This window comes from Mobula hypostoma, chromosome 25 (assembly GCF_963921235.1).
Source record: "Mobula hypostoma chromosome 25, sMobHyp1.1, whole genome shotgun sequence".
NCBI lineage: Eukaryota > Metazoa > Chordata > Chondrichthyes > Myliobatiformes > Myliobatidae > Mobula > Mobula hypostoma.
The window spans coordinates 7,424,228-7,445,736 of record NC_086121.1 but is presented as its reverse complement, the minus strand read 5'-3'; the positions used below and the strand labels follow the sequence as shown (position 1 = coordinate 7,445,736).

General features: G+C 40.5%; 1 protein-coding gene across 2 annotated transcripts in view; it reads right to left on the bottom strand.

Annotated features, from left to right (window-relative positions):
• spsb1 (splA/ryanodine receptor domain and SOCS box containing 1) overlaps positions 1–21,509 on the bottom strand; it is an 80,162-nt gene that overhangs the window by 42,125 nt on the left and 16,528 nt on the right. The window contains exon 1 of one of the 2 annotated variants that reach the window (XM_063032954.1): positions 14,654–14,934. The exons of the other annotated variant lie outside the window; for it this stretch is intronic. The gene's annotated coding sequence lies outside the window, so the exon portion shown is untranslated. Of the gene's footprint in view, positions 1–14,653; positions 14,935–21,509 lie in introns of those variants that run through there. 2 annotated transcript variants of the gene reach the window in all.

The following is a 21,509-nucleotide window of genomic DNA, read 5'->3' as shown; positions in this document are numbered from 1 at the left end:
CCAAATTTATATTCTGTACATTGTCCATACCTACATGCCTGTGACACTGAAGTTTTACATTGTACTTACTTGCACTTCATCATAAGTAAACTAGAATCAAATCTGAACATTGCAGAAATTAGTTTTTTTGGGGAGAAACAAATCATCTTAAGTAATACACACAAAATGTTGCAGGAACTCAGCAAGTCGGGCAGCATCTATGGAGAAGAATAAACAGTTGATGTTGCCGGCCAAGACCCTCCATCGGGACTACATTTTGTGCTAACATACAAGTCTAAATGACGTCCCACTTAGCCAGCTATTACGACTGAATTGCAATGTCTAGACAATGGACTCAGCCACAGCTTGCTCAATTAAACACGGACAGCGGTATCAAACAACAGTGGTACCACTAAATATTCGGAGATGCTACAAGCAACTCCATGAGTAAGCTATTCTATTGGAAGCCAGAACATTCATTCCCTTTACTTACTTCTCCCCCCCCACCCCCACAGACTTACAGTAGCAAGTTTGTCATTAAATAATCCAATGCAATTAGTGGACATATTAAAAATCTTTCATCAAGATCTAGGGAGTGTATGTATTGCACATCTCTACAACAAAATACACTGAAAAGAAATTCAAAAGTGGTCAGGCTATAGTTTAATTTCTTAAGATACCAACCTACTGGCAAGTTACAAACTCCTATATTGGGGAAATGCAAAGGAAAGAACAATGGGTCAATTTCATTTAGTACTGGCAACAGCTCACACTTTAAACCATAATTTGCAATGTGGCTGCACAAACAATTTAAGCAATTTTATACTTCATATTAGAGGGCATCTTTATTCCTACCGCCACGGTGGTGTAGCAGTTAATGTGACATTGTTACAGTGGACTCTGCCCTGAGCTGTGATAAAGTTTTAAATGTCCTTTCCATGTGCATGTGAGTTTCTTCCAGGTGCTCCAGTTTCCTCCCACAGTTCAAAACCCATACCAGTTAGCAGGCTAATTGGTCACTGTAAATTGTCCCCTGATTAGGCTAGGGTTAAATCAGTGGGTTACTGGGTGACACAGCTCAAGGGGCTGGAATGGCCTGTTCTGCACTCCATCTTCAAATAAAAAAGTAAATACAGAAGGTACTATATACTTAAGAAGCACGATGGTTGTATTCTGAGAGCTAGGGTCAAGTGAGTAGAATCCAGCCTGAGCAACGCCCCTGTTCTCATCAATCCAGGACCCACTGCCTCATCTCAGGCACCTGAATTCCACATTTGAACATTCTATTTACACTTGACTTAATGGAATTACCAGCATTCCTCAGGCACTGGCTTCACTCCTGCAGGAAAGATCATAGTTAGCCTGCATAATTCTCTGGTTGTGACAACAGTAGTTAAAAACCCACTACTTTGCCCTATCAGATGTAATCAAGTTCATTCACTTTCCATTCCATGTACTAATACATCCCCTTCCAATTCTGGTTTCCTATTTAGCCAACAGATCTTGCCAATTCCAGGCCTAGCTTCTATCAATGTGTTGTGGAGAGAGTATTGACTCGCTGCATCATAGCCTGGTATGCAAACACCGATGCCTTTGAATGAAAAATCCTACAAAAGGTAGTGGATTTGGCACAGCACATGACAGGTAAAGCCCTCCCAACCATTAAGCACATCTACATAAAACACTGTCATCTGAAAGCAGCATCCAGAGATCCTCACCACCCAGACCACGCTCTCTTCTCACTGCTGCCACCAAATAGAAGGCAAAGCGCCTCTGGAATCGCACCCAGCAGGTTCAAGAATAGTTACTACACCTCAACCATCAGGCTCTTGAACAAAAGGGTTAACTACACTCACTTGCCCATTCACTGAGATGTTTCTATGACCAGTGATCTCACTTTAAGGACCCTATCTTGCTATTTCATGTTCTTATAATTTATTGATATTTATTTATATTTGCATTTGCTCAGTTTGTTGTCTTCTGCACTCTGGTTGATCTTTCATTGACCCTGTATAAATTTGCTGTGTCTGCCAACAGGAAAATTAATCTCAGGGTTGTATATGGTGTCATACATGTACTTTAATAATAAAATTTACTTTGAATTTTATCTCGACCCCCATAAAAGTATATGGCAACTCCCGTTTTGGATAGTTAATACAGCCTTCCTATCAAGCCCCACAACTGCATGACATTAATCTTTCATCCAACACCAGTGTAGAGCTTCAAGTCTCTCAGTTCTTAGTTACTTCACATATTTGCCAAATTCTCATAATAGCTTTTCACATTGCTCATTTATCCTTTAATTATGTAGGCCAAAACACATTGACGAACTTGAAGAAAACACCCCCATACACTTTGTCATCTCCAGTTGCTCAACTGCGATATTACCAGTCAAAGTTTTTCAAGAGTTTGCATGAGTCACCTCAACTGTAACCACAAGCTCAAATTGACAAGACCTACAGAAGTTAGAAACCCAAAATTATAGAACAAAAAAAAAGCCATCTGACCTGCTGAATGCTTACAGCTTCTAAGGAGTGTTTTCTGGTTCTGATGAAGGGGTTTTCACCAGAGACATTTAATTAAGTCATTCAACCCAAAATTAATGTTTCAGAAAAATGTTTCAAAATATTACTCAACTTGAAACATCCTTTCAGAATTTGTGGACTGACCTTTTTGTAGCATCTTTTATGACAATGCACTGTTGCTCAATTTTTCTTCAACAGTGTCTTAAGGCCAATTCTTCCCATTCAAGAATCAACTAAGTAAACCTCTTATTCTTCCAGTTAAAGCACATCCATTAGGTATGGAGACTAGATACAGTAACAGCATTCCAGGTGTAATCTGACCAGGCTCCCATTTACCTAAATTCTCCTGTATGGAAGGCTAACACACCATTGTCTGTTCTTCCAACCACGTTATGACTCCTGCTTAATTCTTAATACCTCCAACCCACCTTTTATCACTCGGGAAGGCATTTCAAAGATAGAAAGCACAGAAAAAACGGTCGATTAAAGTATGAAAACTAGAAATACTTGAAAGAACAGATCAATAATCTTTATCATAAACTTAAAAAACATAAAGCCAGAGGCCTATAGTATGCAAGTTGACTGGCAGCAGAAGCTGACCTGTCCTGGGGTTGGAGGCGCACGCGAATAGGGTCTTATTTCACTGGTGCTGTTTTGTTGTGCATTGTTCTGTTGAAAATTGTGGGTACGCTACTTTGGTGCTGGGATGTGTGGTGACATCCTTGGGTGTGGTGGCTGTTATTGCAAAAAAGGCAGTTGACTGAACATTTCAATATACACGTGATAAATGAATTAATCGGAATTCAAAGTGCTTTGAGATCCATAATGAATTTTCAATATTTTCTTAGTGTGTTTTTTTTTTAAAAAAGATACAGGACAGTAACAAGCCCTTCTGGCTATTTTAAATCGGAGCAGACTGGCTCTACGGCCTACTATCAACGAACAGCAATGCCAAAGTGAAATGAACTGAACTAAACTGAACATTAGTAGACTGTTTCAAGGACTCTAGTTTGATGTTTTATATTCTGTGTTTTTTCTTTTTTTTGACATCAGCATTTGTTCTTTTGTGTGTTGGGTGTTTGAACGGGTTCCATGTTTCTTTGCTTCAATGGCTGTCCATGGGAAGACGGATATCAAGGTTGTATATTGCATACATACTTGATAACAAATGTACTTTGAACAAACCTGTGCCACCCAATTACACTCATGGAATACAGGGGATTTATGAAGCTTTGTCCCACCACCCCCACTTCATTGGATTTCTGTTGGTAGTAATAGAACTTGGCTGAGGCTGTCATTAGACTTAACCGAAGACAATGCAAAACAAAAAACAGAAGTTTGATCTGGAATGCCCCAATCTTTACTGTTGGAAACTCCCTGTGCTTCAATCCTCCAACTATATCAGCTGTGGATAAAAGCCAGCATTCCAAATATACAGATTTTTGCATCACAACTAAACAGTGCAGGTAACATTTCCAAAACACCACCAACTTAATTTGTATAGCTCACCTTGAATACTGTAATTTTTTTTATATAAAGATATATAGCACAATAATAGGACCTTCTGCTCCAACAGTCCGGTGCAACCCAATTACACCCAAGTGATTGATTAACCCACAAAACTTGCATGTTGAGGATTCTTTTCTCAAATTGCACCCTCTGATACCCACTGATAAGAGATTCCGCAGATACTAGAAATCTTTTAACACACAGCTGGAGGAACTCAGCAGGTCAGGCAGCAACCATGGAAGGGAATAAACAGCTGACGTTTCGGGCCAAGACACCTTTATCAATACCGGAAAGAAAGGGGGCAGAACCTTATTTGGGCTTCTGCCTCCAGCATTTTGCATGTGTTGCATCTTAAATATGTTGCCTTGGTGGGCCTGTATTTGGTATTGCCAGGCAGCCATATTTCTTACTTGCAAACAGCTCACATCAGTTCTTGGGAATGGAATCCTGTTGTAGCCAGGGCAGGACCTGTACTGCAATAGACTTTTGTTCTAATTATGTTCTTCCTTGTATAATTATGTTTACATTTTTATTGTGAATGTTGCGTCTCTGAAGCTATGTGCCTATGATATTGCAGTAAATTCTCCACTGCACCCGAGCATGCACAAGACAAACTCAACTGGCTACTGCACTTGTCTTGCTCAACTAGTCCACCGATTCAAATTTCTTTACAGTTTGATATTACAGGTTTACCAACATTTTAACATATCACAAGTCTGACATTTTTTCCCTTGCACTTTGCAAAACCTTTTGCATAAGCTCCCTAAGTGGTAATAACAGTTCAGCCCAGATTTGAGCCAAAAAGCTAACAATACAACTTCTCCAAGCAACCTACTCAGTCTAGCTTTACCACACTTGTGGCAAATCAGTGGCCATGTTCCAATTACAAAAGCCGGGAGCAAATTATATCCCTACTGAAGAACTTCAATCACAAGGATTTACTGAAGTCTAATGGTGCTCTAATCATAGCCATCTTCAAGAATGTTTGTATTTAAGGTATTCAAAGGCGATGTGAAGGGCAAGATTTTAAAATATCAAAATAGTGGGTGTCTGGAATGTGCTGCTTGGGGTGGTGGTAGAGGTAGATATATTAGGACTTAAGAGACATTTGGATCAGAACATCAATGTGAAGAAAAATGAAAGGACATGGACACTATAAAGGCAGAAGAGATTTGTTCAGTTGGCCCTTTGATTACTAATTTAACTGGTTCAGCACAACATTGTGGGCCAAAAGGTCTGTTCCTGTGCTGTACTGTCCCATGTTCAAGCTGAATGGGATCAACTACAAACTACAGAGGTCTCTTTACTTATTGCCACAAGGAAATCATGGCCAAGAGCATCAACCCTGACCAGCTAGAGCTGCTTGTCAATCACATCATCAATCCAACCATGACAACATCTAATGCAAGATACAGCCACTATATACAGGTTCTCCCAAACTCCTTTAAAGCCACAACTCCAAATAGCAGGGCAGTGGAACATCTATCATGAATTCTATTACCTTCAAGTTACTCATGCCAGTGTACACGCCAAGATCAGCATCGAACAAAGCTGTCAACGCACCAACTTCTGATCTTCTAAATTTTGAATAGGAACAGACCCAATCTTAATGGGAAACTATCCAACCTTTAATCAATGTTTTGATAGACTTTGGTTCTCAGAGTTTCAGTACAGACAATACAATGCACATTTGCACGCACAAGGGAGAGCCAAATATTTAAATTGTTGAATGAAAGGACGCAAAACAAAATTCCTCTTCATTTGCTCCTCCTAATGGTTCACAGTAGGATTGTGGATTACCTGCCACATCTCCAACCACAGCCTGACAAAGACAGACACTGAGCAAACTCACAAATCACCTTCAGTGTGCTAATACATCTTTTCATCAACTGATGAACAGCTGCATTCAACACTATCAACCAGGCATAAAATCTACCCATCAGGTACCTTGTACATGTACTGTTTCTCCTCTGGGCTTCAGACACTTTAGAACAGAGGTAGCAAACCTTATTGAGAGCATGTGCCCAAATTGATGACAAATAAACTAAAAATTTCTCACATGCATTGGTAACTTTGAGCAGAGATTATCATCAATTACTACATTAGTAACAATAATTATAGATTTTAAGGATGAGTTCTGTGTAGCTTGTGTATTTTTTTTACTATTAACAAAAGCATGACAGACAAATAAATAAAACACTTTAGAAAACCTGTTCAAAGACGATTAATCTTTTAAAAAGACAATTGAAAAACCATTTCTATATCGTTACTGTTCCTCACAACAAATGTGAACGTGAAACTACAAGCTTTGGGGATATTCACAAGGCATCAGGAAAAATAAACATTTTAATCCCAGTAAGATTTTCATTACGGCACTAACGATGACAACTGTTTTCTATCAGAATTGTACTTAGTTGTTTTGAGAATTTTGCACATAGTACTAGTTTCATCATTAAGTCTACTCCTATAAATAGACCTGAACATATTCACTGAGAACAATTACTCACAATTACAAACACAAAATACTCTGCAGATGCTGGGGCCAAAGCAACATGCACAACACGCTGGAGGAACTCAGCAGAATGGGCAGCATCTGTGGAAACGAAGAGTCAACGTTTCGGGCCAAGAAGGGTCCTGACGAAGGGTCTCGGGCGAAAGCGTTGACTGTTCGTTTCCACAGTGGCTGCCCGACCTGCCGAGTTCCTCCAGCGTGTTGTGCATGACTCACAATTATATTCATGGAGGTGCTAAACAACATGCAGTATTTACCATTATTGCTGAATTACCAATCCTCATTCATGACAGAAAAATATAAGCAAAGCAAAGCCATTACCTAAATACAGATGTGGACACCAGGTTCGCAAGATTTCAAGACATCTGAAGCATTGTCACGCGTCAGTGCAATTGTCTAGTTGGCACCAAACCAGGGTGATACATTTCTTGTGAAAACATCTCACTGCACTCAGGTTGTGAAAAAACACATCATTCACTGCTCCACTTGGCAGTAAAGATTTCCATCATCTTTTTTTGAGTGGGGTTTAAAGACTCGAGGGACAGTACTACATGCCACGTGCCAATGAATTTTTTTGCAAATGCCATCTCAGACATTTGCCTCAGGTTCACCGCCCTTGCATTAGAACATACTAAACCACAGAATAAAATCTGGTATACAATTTTGTTTAAAATCACTGTATATTTTGCCTCTTGGCCTTGTACCATGATACCAAATAAAAAAGAATATTGATGGCAAATACACTGAACTTTATAATGGGTTTAAAACTGGAAACCAATATGATCAAGTACTTGTAGACAAAGTTGGCCCAAGTTTGACTTGTCAGGTACTCATATTTCAGAGCTTTGATTGTGCTTACTGTACTCAGAATCCCTTCATGAATCTCACAGCACTGACAATGTTTTCAACATAGCACAGAGCATTTAAAAAATGGCTGGGTGCTGTTGACATGCAATGGCAATGGCTGTTGCAAAAATAGGCAAGACTCAGGCAAGATGAAAAGCAGTGGTTCTCCACTAGCAGACAGTCAGGCTGCAACTTCCGTTAGGTTAGATCCACCAGCACCTCAAGCTGAGGACAAGAAGTCAAGGCCGAGTCGGAACCATGGCAGTGGTTTACAGCATGGCCACCCTGAAATAACAAACTGCAGAGCTGCTGCAGCTTGCAGGAAATGCATCCAAAGACTGAAAAGTGAAGCGCAGTACCCCTAGTCACTCGCAGCTTGCCATCCGAGGCTTTGAAGAGTTGGATTCTTTAATCAAAGCAACCACTGCCGGGTGTGCTGTCATTCCACAAATCTCTAACTGGCAAAAAGGACTGCAGAAGACTGAAGATCGAATGTCATGTTTTTAGTTCATTAGCTCAGGACTATCTGTTTAATCAGCTACAGAAATTTGAGGATCAAGCTGGATGGATACCGGACTTCTGAAATTTGATTAGAAAAAAAACTTTACCTGTGAAAGATTGAAGAACAATTACTTTTGCATTTTAGCGTATCACAGATAAGAGGCCTCTATGTGGCCCCTTACCTCTTTTCACCTGTTATCACTTTCCCCTGGGTCCCCTCCTCCTTCTCTTTCTCCTGTAGTCCACTCTCCTCTCCCATCAGATTCCTTCCCCAGCCCTTTACCTTTCCCACCCACCTGACTTCACCCATCACCTTCCAGCTAACCTTCTCCCCACCCCGCCCCCCACCTTTTTACTCTGGCATCTTCCCCTTTCTTTTCAGTCCTGAGGAAGGGTCTCAGGGTCCATAGACACCGTCTGACCCGCTGAGCTTCTCCAGTATTATGTATGTGTGTTGCTTTGGACTTCCAGCATCTGCAGACTTTCTCGTGTTTAAGCTTCTTATCTGCTGTGTAAGGTGAATACAAATCTGCTCATTTCCTGTTGAGCAGAGAAAGTATTCCATTTTCACAATCAATATTTATCCTCCAAACTTCGATTATGGAGCCAACTTTTTATACGTTGCAACAGGAACCACACTAATGTTTTAGTATGAGTGGTTTGCAACATAATATAAAGAGTGATAAGACTTGCAAGTGCTTTCTCCAACTATATATTAAAATAGATATCACCAATTGATAAACTTAATTTTGGGGTTCCCCCTCTGACTGACTGAACCCAATGAGGCAGATTGCCAAACTAAACAAATGCAGCATTGGACCAACAAGCTTAACATCTCATTTGTGGAATCACCTAGGTTTTGGTGTTAATTAATATTGACTGAAGATTTAGATCACATGCAACTACAGCATAAAAAGCACGTCCAACTGTTTGGAATGGAAAGTGGGATAATAGTTTAAATTCTGGCACAGGGTGATAAAATTCTGTTACAAGTGTTAACTGTACTGCTCATCTTAACTGTCAGGGTGAGCAAGGCACAAGAATACTGTCAGTATGTGGCAAGGGACTGAACCTTGAGACACCTCGTGCAGGTAGAGGATCAGGAAGACATTGGGTTCTGATGCAGAGTTTTAAACCTCATCTTTATTTGCATGTTGTTTGTCAATCTTTGTTTATACATAGTTTTTTTTTTAAATGGAAATTTCATTGCTTTCTTATTGGCATTGTATATGCTGGCAAGAAAATGAAGCTCAGTGTAGTATATGGGAGTATAATATATTATTATAAATGATATATTTACTATGATGCTTGTTGCTCCAGAGGGAAGTCCCCTGTGTTTGAGTGATCTCTCTCTCTCTTATGTCAGAGAATAGTACTGAAGTTCTGGGTCTGCGATTTATGGATTTGACTGTAGTTCATTTGTTTGGGTTTTTTGGCGCATGGGGGTTTTAATGGTTTTTTTTAAAAAACCGTTTCCACAGTTGTACTTGTTTCATGGTTGTCTGAAGAAGACAAATCTTAGAGTTGTAATCTGCACACATACTTTGATAATAAATGTACCTTGAACGAGGAAGCCTTGTCAAGTTGCTCAAGCGCACACTATAGATGACACATCCTGTAGTTACTGTTGAACGAGGGAGCAGTTAGTCAGCATTGAACAAGGTGCTGAACTTCAACTCCTGATGCAACTTGATGTTTTGTTTCCTTGCAAGGCCACCAGTGTTAATGCTAATGAACTCAGTTCTGGCATTTGTGAACTGCTTGTGGAATTCTGGAGTACTGCATTCAGTTTTGGTTACCCTATTAAAGGGAGGATGAGCAGGCTTTAGTGAGGGTGTAGAAGAGGTTTACTAGGACGCTGTCTGGATTAGAAGGCATATATGAGCTATGGGGTGGAGACATCTATCAAAGAAGGTGCAAGACGCTCCTTCCCTTTACTAGCCTGCAAATCACCCTTGGGCAAGTTGCTTAGCCCCAGGATCAAGGTCACATGAAACCTTGGGAGCAGGTGGTGCATGGTCATATGAGCAGCTGGTGTACATCACAAGTCCTGCTTATGAGAACACTGACATCAATCTCTGAAGACTATTCATAATTGCTGGGGTCACCCATCTTGTAAAGATACTCCCTGGAAGGCAGAAATGGCAAACTTCTGTATAAAATATATGCCATGAACAATCGCGGTCTTGGAAAGACCATGACTGCCCACGCCAAACAAAAAGGCACACAAGGAATGACTGAAATGAGCTATAAAGAGATTGGACACACTTGGGCTGTACGAGCTCTCTGGAGAGGCAGAGGCCAAGGGGAGAGCTGAGAGATGTTTTTAAGAAAATAAGATGCATAGATAAACAGCCTGCATTCATTTTCCACAGTGTCAAATGTCTAATACTAGAGGGCTTGCACTTGAGGTGAAATGGTGCAAGCTCAAAGGAAATGTGGAGGTCAATGTTTTTACACAGTGTGGTGGGTGCCCAGAATGCACTGCCAGGGCTGTGGCAGAGGTAAATATGATAGAGGCTTAGACAGGCACACGAATACTGTATGCAGGGAATGGAGTGATATGGACATCGTGTAGGCAGAAGGGATTAATGTAGTCAGACATTTAAGTAACAATTAATTAGCTCAGCACAACATTGTGGGGCAAAGGGCATTTCTCCTTTAGCTATCTCCAGTCAATCAATGGTCAAACACTTAACAAAAATGACAGGGAAGGCACTTCAAGAGCACAGAGAACCTTTCTAACAACCATGTGCACCAAAACATCAGCAACAAAGCCTGTAGTGGCTCAAACACCTCACTTGTCTACCTCCCAAAAAAAAACTAGCTGAGATATTTTAGTTTCCAATAAAGGAGTCCAATATTATTATTCACAGAATTCCCACTACACTTCAAATCCCTATTAGAGGCTGCACAAAATAGAGTCAAATCATAATAGCACAGAAGCAGGCCTTTTAGCCCATCTAGTCCTTGGCAAATTGTTATTCTAACTAGTCCCATCAACCAGCACATGGGCCTTACCCCTCCTATCCATATACCTATTCAAATGTCTTAAATGTTGAAATCAACCCCACATCAACCACTTCCACTGGCATCTTGTTCCACACTCTCAGCACCCTCTGAGTGAAGTTCTCCATCATGGTCCCCTTAATCATTTCACCCTTCACCCTTAACCCATGACCTCTAGTTCTAGTCCTGCCCAACCAGTGGAAAAAGCCTGCCTTTACCCTATCTCTCAAATTTCCTCTCATTCTTATACATTTTAGGGAATAAAATCCAAACCTATTCAACTTTTCCCTTGAACTCAGGTCCTCAAGTCCCAGCAACATCCTTGTAAATTTACTCTGTACTCTGAGTCCTGACGAAGGGTCTCGGCCCGAAACGTCGACTGTACTTCTTCCCAGAGATGCCGCCTGGCCTGCTGCGTTCACCACAACTTTTATGTGTGTTGCTTGAAATTCAAGCATCTGCAGATTTCCTTGTGTCTGTACTCTTTAAATCTTTTTGACCTACTCACAGGAAGGATATGACCAGAATTGCATGCAATACTTCAATTCAGGCCTCACCAACATCTTGCACAGCTTCAATACAGCATCTCAACTCCTGTATTCAATACTTTGATTTATGAAGACCAACATGCTAAAAGTTCTTTATGACCCTATTTACACCTGAGGTGCCACTTGATGAGTCACAGCTATGCATTGTTAGTTAAGCACCATTTGCCTGTGCAAATTTAATTATGCTTTTGTTGCTAAAATAATCATGGAGATTTAAAATGCATCAACACGCCTTGATGCTCGAATAAATGCAATGTAGAATGTGCTTGAGTATTTAGAACCGATGGACAAACAGGCTTAACCCCTATCGGCGGAACACCACTCACCACATTTAAGTCTGAGAAACTTCCTCAGACCTTGTCTATCATTGTGACCACATCCGCTAGATTTCATTTCCCTTCATCTTTCCAGCTAGCGACTTGTGGCATCTTTATCAGATGCTTGTGCATACAAACCACACTTCTCACACTGTTTGTGCCCATCTGTTCTTAGAATTGAGTCTGTGGAACACGACGCTCTTTAGAAATTACTAGCTGTTAAACCCCAAGAATTTAACCCTTGCTCCTTCAGCACTTTACCAAGTGCAATGTTTAGTATGTAATTTACTACATTCCTATTTGCATGTTTCTTGGTTGCTCTTTGGTTCCTTGCACATCATCTTGGGTATGCCGCAAGACCACAAGACACAAGAGTAGAATAAGGCCATTCGGCCTGTCAAGCCTTCCACCATCCCATCATGGCTGACTTATCCTTCTTACCCAACCTCATTCTCCCATCTTCGCCCCATAATCTTTGACACCCTCACTAATCAAACTATCGATCTCCACTTTAAATATGTCTGAAGACTTGGCCTCCTAAGCCATCTGTGGCTGTGAATTCCACAGATTAACCACACTCTGGTTAAAGAAATTCCTCCTCATCAGTATAGTGCACACATCAAAATCCACAACACTTGCAAGGCCTTGTCTGCCATGTCAAGTGATGGAAGGCATTTTAAATGGCGTAAAATGAAGGCTAGTGTTAGTTTCCCCAGTGTTTAAGCATAAATATCTCCTTACTACAGGTTGCCCCTTATAACTGTCCTGATGTAAGCTTTCAGCCCAAAATGTCAACAATCTCTTTCCCACCTCCATCAATGCTGATTGACCCTGTGAGTTCCTCCAGCAGTTTGTGTTGTTGCAGTTTCCAGTATCTGTAGTCTCGTGTCCTTTACAACTACTTCATTAACAGACCACAACTGGGAGCTTTGTACAAACTCTGAGCACTCACTGTAGGCAGCACACAAAATGCTGGAGGAACTCAGAAGGTCAGGCAGCATCTAACGATAAATAGTCAATATTTTAGGCCAAGACCCTTCATTTGGATTGGAGAAGGAGGAAGAAGGCAGAATAAAGTTGGGGAGGGAGGAAGGGAAGGAGTAAAAGCCGGTAGGTAGGTGATAGGTGAAACCAGGTGAGGGGGAAGGACTGTGCATAGCAGGGGGAGGAGGTGGTGAATGAATTGAGAAGCTGGAAAGTGATTGGCGGAAATGGTAAAGGATTGAAGGAGGAATCTGAGTGGAGAGGACAGTGGACCATGGGAGAAAGGGAAGGAGAAAGGGAAGGAGGAGGGACACCAGAGGAAGGTGATGTGCAGAAGAGGAGAAAGGGCATGACAGAACCAGAGAGCAGTACGTGCCTCAAACCTCTATACCCATTTCTGCTTCCCAATACCTGCCTGAGACTACACAGTTAGAGTCAACCCAAGTTTAACGGAATAACAGGTGGACAAAGGATAACCTGCTTTAGGACCAACCTTAACAATTAATCTATAGTTTCACAGCAGATATTCTTTCCAAAGGTATTAAACCCAATTGTTCATTTAACAATTAATTACACACAAACCACTGAAACCCTCTGTGATGTTATTAATGGCTGACCAGGCCACAAATTTTTGTTTCCCATCTACCCACAACCACCTTTTACCTCTTCTCCCCCACCCCCCAACTTTTTAAAAGTATTTATTAACATTTGCACTGAAAATAGTCTCTGGAGGATTTACTTTGATGCTTATAATGACTCCTGGGAGAAAAAAAATTGCACAAGTCACCTAAAATGCAAACCTTTCCAAAACCATGATACCAACTTACAGGTTCTCCCACATCCTCACATCTTACTGTCAAGGATTAGACGGCAACAGACATTAAAAAAAAGAGAACCAGCCTTCAAATATAGTCACAACCTATATCAGTTTTAAAATTAAAAAGGCAACCTCATAAGCAGTACTACCCACAGCAGGAGGTTGACTGCTTAAAAAAAATACGGTTTGTAAATTGACATGACCATGAGATATTCTCCATGCAGCAACCAAAAGCTATATTGATCGACCTATATCAGACGCTGTGCCAGACACAGTCAGTTATTTTAATTCATTGTGATGGAGATCAAAGAAACAACCATCAACCTAGCACATCAAACATTTGCTTTACTAGTAATTGAGATATGTTTACCTTTAGCTCTAATCTAGGGTGTGTGGGATGCCCTGTTTTAGACCACCCATGTGAATTACTTTGACATGACATCCAACATTGCTGGGGCAGTTACAATGTGTTCTCAAATATGCAGCTCAATGCAATCTGGTTTGGTATTTAAGTAAATGTTTTCAAATTGTAATAATGATCTGCTGCTCTTTGTTGTTGAGTATAAAAACAATGCAGCTTTGAGCTCAGCTAGTCTTAGAGGGTCTCCAAAAGAACTGCTGTTCGATGTGATGAATAAAGATCTTCATATCGGCCTGGTATGGAAATGCCATTGCTCAAGAACAGAAAAGCCTACAACAGTGTTGAGTACAGCCTAGTCTCTCTCAGGAAACGCTCTTCCCCTCCATTGAGCACATCTACAAGGAGTTATTTAAAGGACTCTACAACTTATGTTCTCAGAGTTAGTTTATTATTTCCACTGGTCATCCTCTTTTGCACATTGGCTGTTTTTCATCGTGTAGTTTTTCACTGATTCTCTTGTATTTCTTTGTTCTACCGAGAATGACCGCAAGAAAATAAATCAGAGAAATACATGGCCATGTACACACACTTTGATAGTAAATTTACTTTGAACTTTGATATTAAGCAGCTTTAGAGACTAGCGACTCAGATCAGTCACCTGCTACCAATTTCCACACCCCCCCCCACCAGCCTCCCAACAACCTTACAGACTTTGTTTCAGTCAATAAAGTTTGACAGTTCTCACCCTAAATGGCACCAGGCCCAAGCTTGTCCTGTCCAACCCATCCTCAATACAGTCCAGCCATTCCGATAGCAACGTAGTAAACTCCAGCGACAAAGGGACAGACAGGCTAAGGGATCAGGCAAAGATCGACTAAATATGGGAAAATACAATATTATCCATTTAGGCAATAAATATACATTCAGCATATTGTCCAAACAAGAGATTTTTGGGCTAAAATAGAGATTTTAGCCTCCATGTCTGAAATGCACAGAAGTTTGAGATGTTGTTCCATGAAACAAAATGTTTATTGACACAAGGGGTGTTGGTAGAGTACAAAAGGAGAATATGCGCTTCAGTTTTGAGACAGTTAGACCACATCTGCCACGTTGTCTGCAGTACTGATCTCTAAGAGAGTTAATGCATTGGAAGCAATTCAGTGTTTACCATTCTAATGTGGAACAAGCAGGTTGTCTTGCATAGGGAAGGCTGGACAGGCACTGTGAGTATCACTGAAGTAAAAATCCTTTACCTCAGTAAAGAGTTTAGTGCAGGGTGGGGTACTCCGTAACTCTGCATCTGAGTTCTGACGTCTAATACTTAACTCAAGCAACTTCTTCCATAAAGTGTAATAAAGTACAGTTCAATTTCAGGTTCAATGTGCCAGTTAAACAAAAAAAAAGTTAAGTTGACCCACCTTTTTGGCCTGTGTACAAAGGGTCTTGCTTGCTTGTTCTTGCAGAAACGTCTCTTTTTTTTAAAAACTTTATTTTCAAATTTTTCAAAAAAAAAATCAACAAAAACATACCAGCTCAGACATGTGTAAAAATGAAATAAGCAATAAAAAAAGGACATAACATTAGAGGGATGCCTATTGTACAAAGTGCTCAAAAATATTAAACATTAAATTTCAAATGAGGGCTGTGAGAAATCAGCTGGGGGGAAATTATTATTTCTTTTACTTCCCACCCCTTTTCTTTTTGTACTTGCACAGTTTTTTTTGGTTGTGGTCTTGTGTTTCTTGTAGTAACTGTGATTGCGCATAAGAAAATGAATCTCAGAGTTGTACATGGTGGCATATACACCTGGATAATAAATTTACGTTGAACCATCAATATTCAAGTCGTGTCTCCCAGGGTTCGTGCTAATATTGTTTGTGACCACCTGCTATTGTAACTCGACTACGTGCTGTGCATGACTGCAGGTTCTGTTTTTCCTAGAGGAACATTGTTTCACTTAGCTGTATACATGTGCATGATTGATGATAACTAAACTTGATTACTGCAAACCAACAGGGCTTACACATCAACTGAGATGATCAAGGGCTTAGATTCACATTAAACAGCCTGTCCTGGTGTTGGGGGGACTGTGTGTGAGTGGGTGGATGGGAGGGAGGAAAAGGCTTGTGTTGCTACACAAGAGGTTCTGCAGATGCAGGAAATCTGAGTAACACACAAAATGCTGGAGAAACTCAGCAGATAGGCAGCATCTATGGACAGGAATAAACAGTCAATGCTTCAGGCCAAAATCCTTCATCATGACTGGAAAGGAAGGGGGTAGAAACCAGAAGGTGGGGGGGGGTGGGTGGAAGGAGTAGAAGCTAGCAGGTGGTAGCTGGGAGCAGGTGAGAGGGGAACTGGGAGGTGATGGGTGGAAAAAGCAAAGGGCTGAAGAATTAATCTGAAAGGTGAGGTGCTGGAGAAACCGCAGGTCATCTATGGAAATTAATTAAAAGTTGACGTTTTGGACCAAAACCTCTTTCCTCAGGACTGGAAAGGAAGGGGAAGACACCAGAATAAAGAGGTGGGGAGGAGAAAAAGAACAAACTAGGTGATAGATGAGCCCAGATGGGTGGAAAAGGTAAAGAGCTAGAGAACAATGAATGTGCAGGAGAGCATTTTGCTGTGGCTGCTTGTGTTGTTCTGCTGAGCATTGTAGGCATGCTATGTTGATGCACATTTGTGGGCTGCCTCCAGCACATTCTTAGTTTGTGTTGGTTGTTAATGTAAAAGAACTTTCTATAGGGGCACACTTGAGAGCATCCTGACTGGCTGCATCACTGCCTGGTAATGGAAACTGTACCTCCCCTAATCACAGGACTCTGTAGGGAGTGGTGTGGACAGCCCAGCGCATCTGTAGTTGTGAACTTCCCATGATTCAGGACACTTACAAAGACAGGTGTGTTGGATTACTGGGGACCCAAGCCATCCTAACCACAATCCATTCCAGCTGCTACCATCTGGGAAGCAGTACCACAGCACAAAAGCCAGGACAGTTTCTTTCACCAGGCCATCAGACTGATGAACTCACGCTGACTTGCGTGTACTCTATATTACACTGACTGTTCTATTTATTACAAATTATTATAAATTACTATGATTGCACATTTAGATGGAGAGGTAACGTAAAGATTTTTACTCCTCATGTATGTGAAGGATGCAAGAAATAAAGTCAATTCAATTGACACATTTCACTGTATGTTGTGATGAACACGTGACAAATCTAAATCTGAAACAAAACTTCAGAGCAGCTCACTTTGGAGTCAGACAAGGACAAAATACCCAAGACCAAGTCATTGCTTTAAATATACCCAAAGGTTGATAGGGTGTCAAAGATTACTGGGAGAAGACAGGAGAATGGGGTTGATAATAAATTAACCATGACAGAATGGCAGAGCAGACTCAATGGGCTGAATGGCCTAATTCTGCTCCTATGTCGTATGGTCTTCAAATAGAGCAATAGTTTGAAAATGAGTCATCCCTTAACTCTGTTCCTGTACTATACAGCTACATGTGAATATGATCCTCCACTTCCACTGATTACAAAATAGCTGAAGAGATAAACATGTGACACAGCACATCTAAGAGACTGGAAAATGTTTAGCCTTCTGTTGAAGTTTCAATATACTGTATATCATGCTTTCCCCAGAGAAGGGGAAAAAAAACATTGGTGGAGCCACTGTCTTTCAGACAGTCTTATCTACTACCTCAGGCAGACAAGAACTACAAGGAAGTTATCCCTTGTGCCTAATTAGCATTTCCTGGTCAGGATTAATGAACATTCAACAATTTTAGCATTTGGTCTGTTGAAATTGCTGCTGCATTCACTACATTTCAGGGAAAAAAAGCTAAGCACTTGGGCCCTCAGACAAAATGCTACAGGAAGCCCTGATAAAATGCAGCATTATGTAGCAACAATCCAAAATACTAATCACAATTAATTAAGAACTTCAGGTTTGTGGTCATTTGCACTTAGCATTGTAGAAGGTACCAGGAGCTCCATAATTAAAAAATTACGTGTCAGCATTGGAAACGGTCCAGACAAGGTTCACGAGAATTATCCTGGGAATGAAAGGATTAACGCACGAGTGTTTAATGACTCTGGGTCTCTACTCACTGGAATTTGCAAGAATTGCGGTAGGGGAAATCTCACTGAAACCTATTGAATATTGAAAGGCCTAGATAGAGTGGACATGGAAAGGATGTTTCCTATAGTGAGGGAGACTAGGACCAGAAGGCACAGCCTTGGAATTGAGGGATGTCCATTAGAACAGAGAGGGGGAGGAATTTCTTTAGCCACAGGGCATTGAATCTATGGAATTCATTGCCACAAATAGCTGTGGAGTACAAGTAATTGGGCATAGCAGAGGTTTACAGGTCCTTGATTAGTCAGGATGTCAAAGGATACAGGGAGAAGGCAGGAGAATGGAGCTGAGAGGTATAATGAAATCAGCCATAATGGAACGGTGAAGTATTGACCAAATGGCCTAATTCTGCTCCCAGGTCTTATGGTCTATGGTCTTATAAAGACCAGACTCATTTGACTGACTTTGCCAAGATTAAATATTTAGTAGTATTTAGGAGAATTTATCTGCTTTTCAAAGTGCTGTGACATCTTTTGCAAGGCCAAAAAGAGAGGAACTGAAAGCTAAAACCTCATGTCTATCCAGAGTTTGCACTCATGTCTGAAGGTTGAACATTAACTTCTAATAAGAAACTGTGTAGAAGGAAAGCAACAAACAAATACTGAAGGAATTCAGTCAGGCAGCATCTTGAGGTGAATAAACAGTCGACATCTTGAGCTGAGACGCAAGGGCAATCAATATTTTTCAGCTTAGAGTGTCAACTATGTATTCCCCTCCATAGATACCGCCTGACTTGCCAAGTTCCTCCAGTAGTTTGTGTGTTGCTCAAGATTTCCAGCATCTGCAAAATCTTTGTTTAGAAGTGAAAGTTTACAGTTAACAGGTAGAGTATTGACACTCTTGCGATTGTAAAATTCATAAGGACATCAAGTTTGGGTAAATTTGCATTTCAAGATCTGAAAAGTTCCCTTCCATGCTAATTCTCAGTCAAATAGAGTGAAAAAAATGAATGCCCATAAATAGGGAAGTACAGTATATAAATATCTAGACAAATTAAATGACAATTAGTGAGTTAGCTGGCAAAAACAGAAGAGACCATGTACTGAATCAAAATAATTACAGTCAGTTGCAGAGTGCATACATACAAGAGGAAAATTTTTATACAGTATAGTCAAAGGAGTTGATAGCAATGTGGGGAGAGAATAAAGCAAAGGATTTGTATAAATAGGAGTAGGTGGTCATGTAGCCTCGGTGATTCAAAGACCCTACTGCAGTGTCAAACAATTACAGAGTTTCAATGTGCATTTCTAAAGATATTCGCACAATGGAGAACAATGGACCTAACTCTGCCAACAGGTCACATTAAGATCCGGCTGGTATTTAAATATAGCATCGAATGTCTAGACTGACCATGGGGCTTGCCTTGCTTTAAACAATTCTGCTCTGATCAGCATGTAAATACAAATCCACAAGGATTCCAGGGCAGTGTGAACTCTTGACATATTAACTGCTCAAAATCAATCCCCATTTCCCAAATCCCAAACGCAAAGTCCACAGGACATTAGTATGTTTGCTGGTTGGATTCCATTATCCTACAGCATTGGGTTCAACAATCCAATTCACCTCAATATCACATACAACGATCACTCAATTATTCACATTCTGAAATGCACTGAAAAATTTTAAAAACCAACTATGTCCATAAGAAATTTGTATTCTCCAGTTTCTTTTTTCCCCCCGATAATGCAGACTAAAGCTGTCCTGTGATTAGGCTAGGGTTAAATCGCTGGATTGCTGGACAGAGCAATTTGTTAGGTTGGAAGGGCCTGCTTTGTGTTATCTATAAATAATTTGCACAAAATGACCATGGTAGTGACAATGCAAATTAAAAGCAATATTTAAAACTCATGTTTTTACAAAAAAACATTTATAGCTTAAAAGGCCTCTGTCATTAATATTTTAGAAATTTTGTTTAATAAAATGTTAACCAACTCATGGTGACCTCCAGTTAGGCTGAAGAACTTAACTGTTATTTGGAGAAAGGTAATAAATTATGTCATGAACAGATTCAGATTGGAGAGCAATGGATTGGCAAGATTTTCATTAAGATGCAAATACCATGGCCCAGATCACCCTCATCTCCACAACCAATAAGTCAGCTCATCTAGGACTTCATGCTTGTGCAGGTAATCAGAAACTGGATGCCAGCATTTCAATGGCCTAATCTTGAAATGGCATACTTGTGCTAACAGAGACCAGGATCTTTTATTTGAACTGCACAGAAACATTGTGGAAAGGATTAATTTTAAAATTTTAATATCTAAATTGTGAACTGGCATTTTAAATAAACATTGAACCATTCCAAACTAATTTAATAATAATATACATTCAAAGGCCAGAAAGTCTTATACAGCAGTTATCAAATACAAAGACCCATCTTGCCAGATGCATATATTAAATATGCTTTTGTTTACATATTTAAAGTGGTTAATAGGTTCTTGATTAGCAAGGGCATCAGAAAGGTACGGGAAGGAGGCAGGAGAATGGGATTGAGAGGGATAATAAAATCGGCCAAGATGGAATGATGGAGCAGACTCAATGGGCCAAATGGTCCAATTTTGTTCTCATGTCTTATGCATCAGGGATCAAGGGTTAGCTCAGCAGAGGGCACCATGGTAACACAGTGGTTAGCGCGACACTTTTACAGCTTGGGTGCGTACTGGAACTGAGTTCAATTCTGGCGCCATTCTGTAAAGGAGTCTGTGTATCCTCCTTGTAGAATACATTAAGTTTTCCCCTGGGAGCAAGCATTTAATCTCAGTCCAAAGACTTACTGGGTAGGTTAACTGGTCATTGGAAATTGTCCCGTGATTAGGTCGGGGTGGCGTGGCTTGAAGGGCTAGAGGACCTACTCTGTGCTGTATTGCTAAATAAACCAGCTGTATACAGAGCAAGGTTGACAGATACTGCAGACTTGGGTAATCCAGAAAGATGCAACTCAAAGTTCCTGCCATGGTCATGAAAAAAGGAAACCTCTAGGATAGTAGATGGAATTGTGAAATGAAGAGCTTCTTCCAAAAGATCAACAATGAGAAGCCATTACAAAATGACTTCAAGACTAAAACTTAAGAAAAAGCACTATGCAATCATAGGCCAAAATTTGCATTGTCACAAAACCTTCCCACATCGATCAAATCATGCAACCAAATCCTATTATCAAGGATAAATTGAATAGTGCGAGTTTAAGACAAGAGTCTCCAGTGATGCAGACACTGTTATTATACCAAAGACTTGGTTGACTTCAAAAAGGCATCCAAAAAAAAATCTAATGACAAATTTGAATTACGGAGACAGTAAAGCCCACGTCTGACACAAAACAGCATTTACTGGATTATGCCCAAGTCTGAATTCCAGCAGAGGAGGCAAAATTACTTTGGCCTTCTGCCATCATTCCCTGCACAAAGCACTGAGGAATTTCACATGAGGAATATTGACTTCTATAGCACATGGAACAGA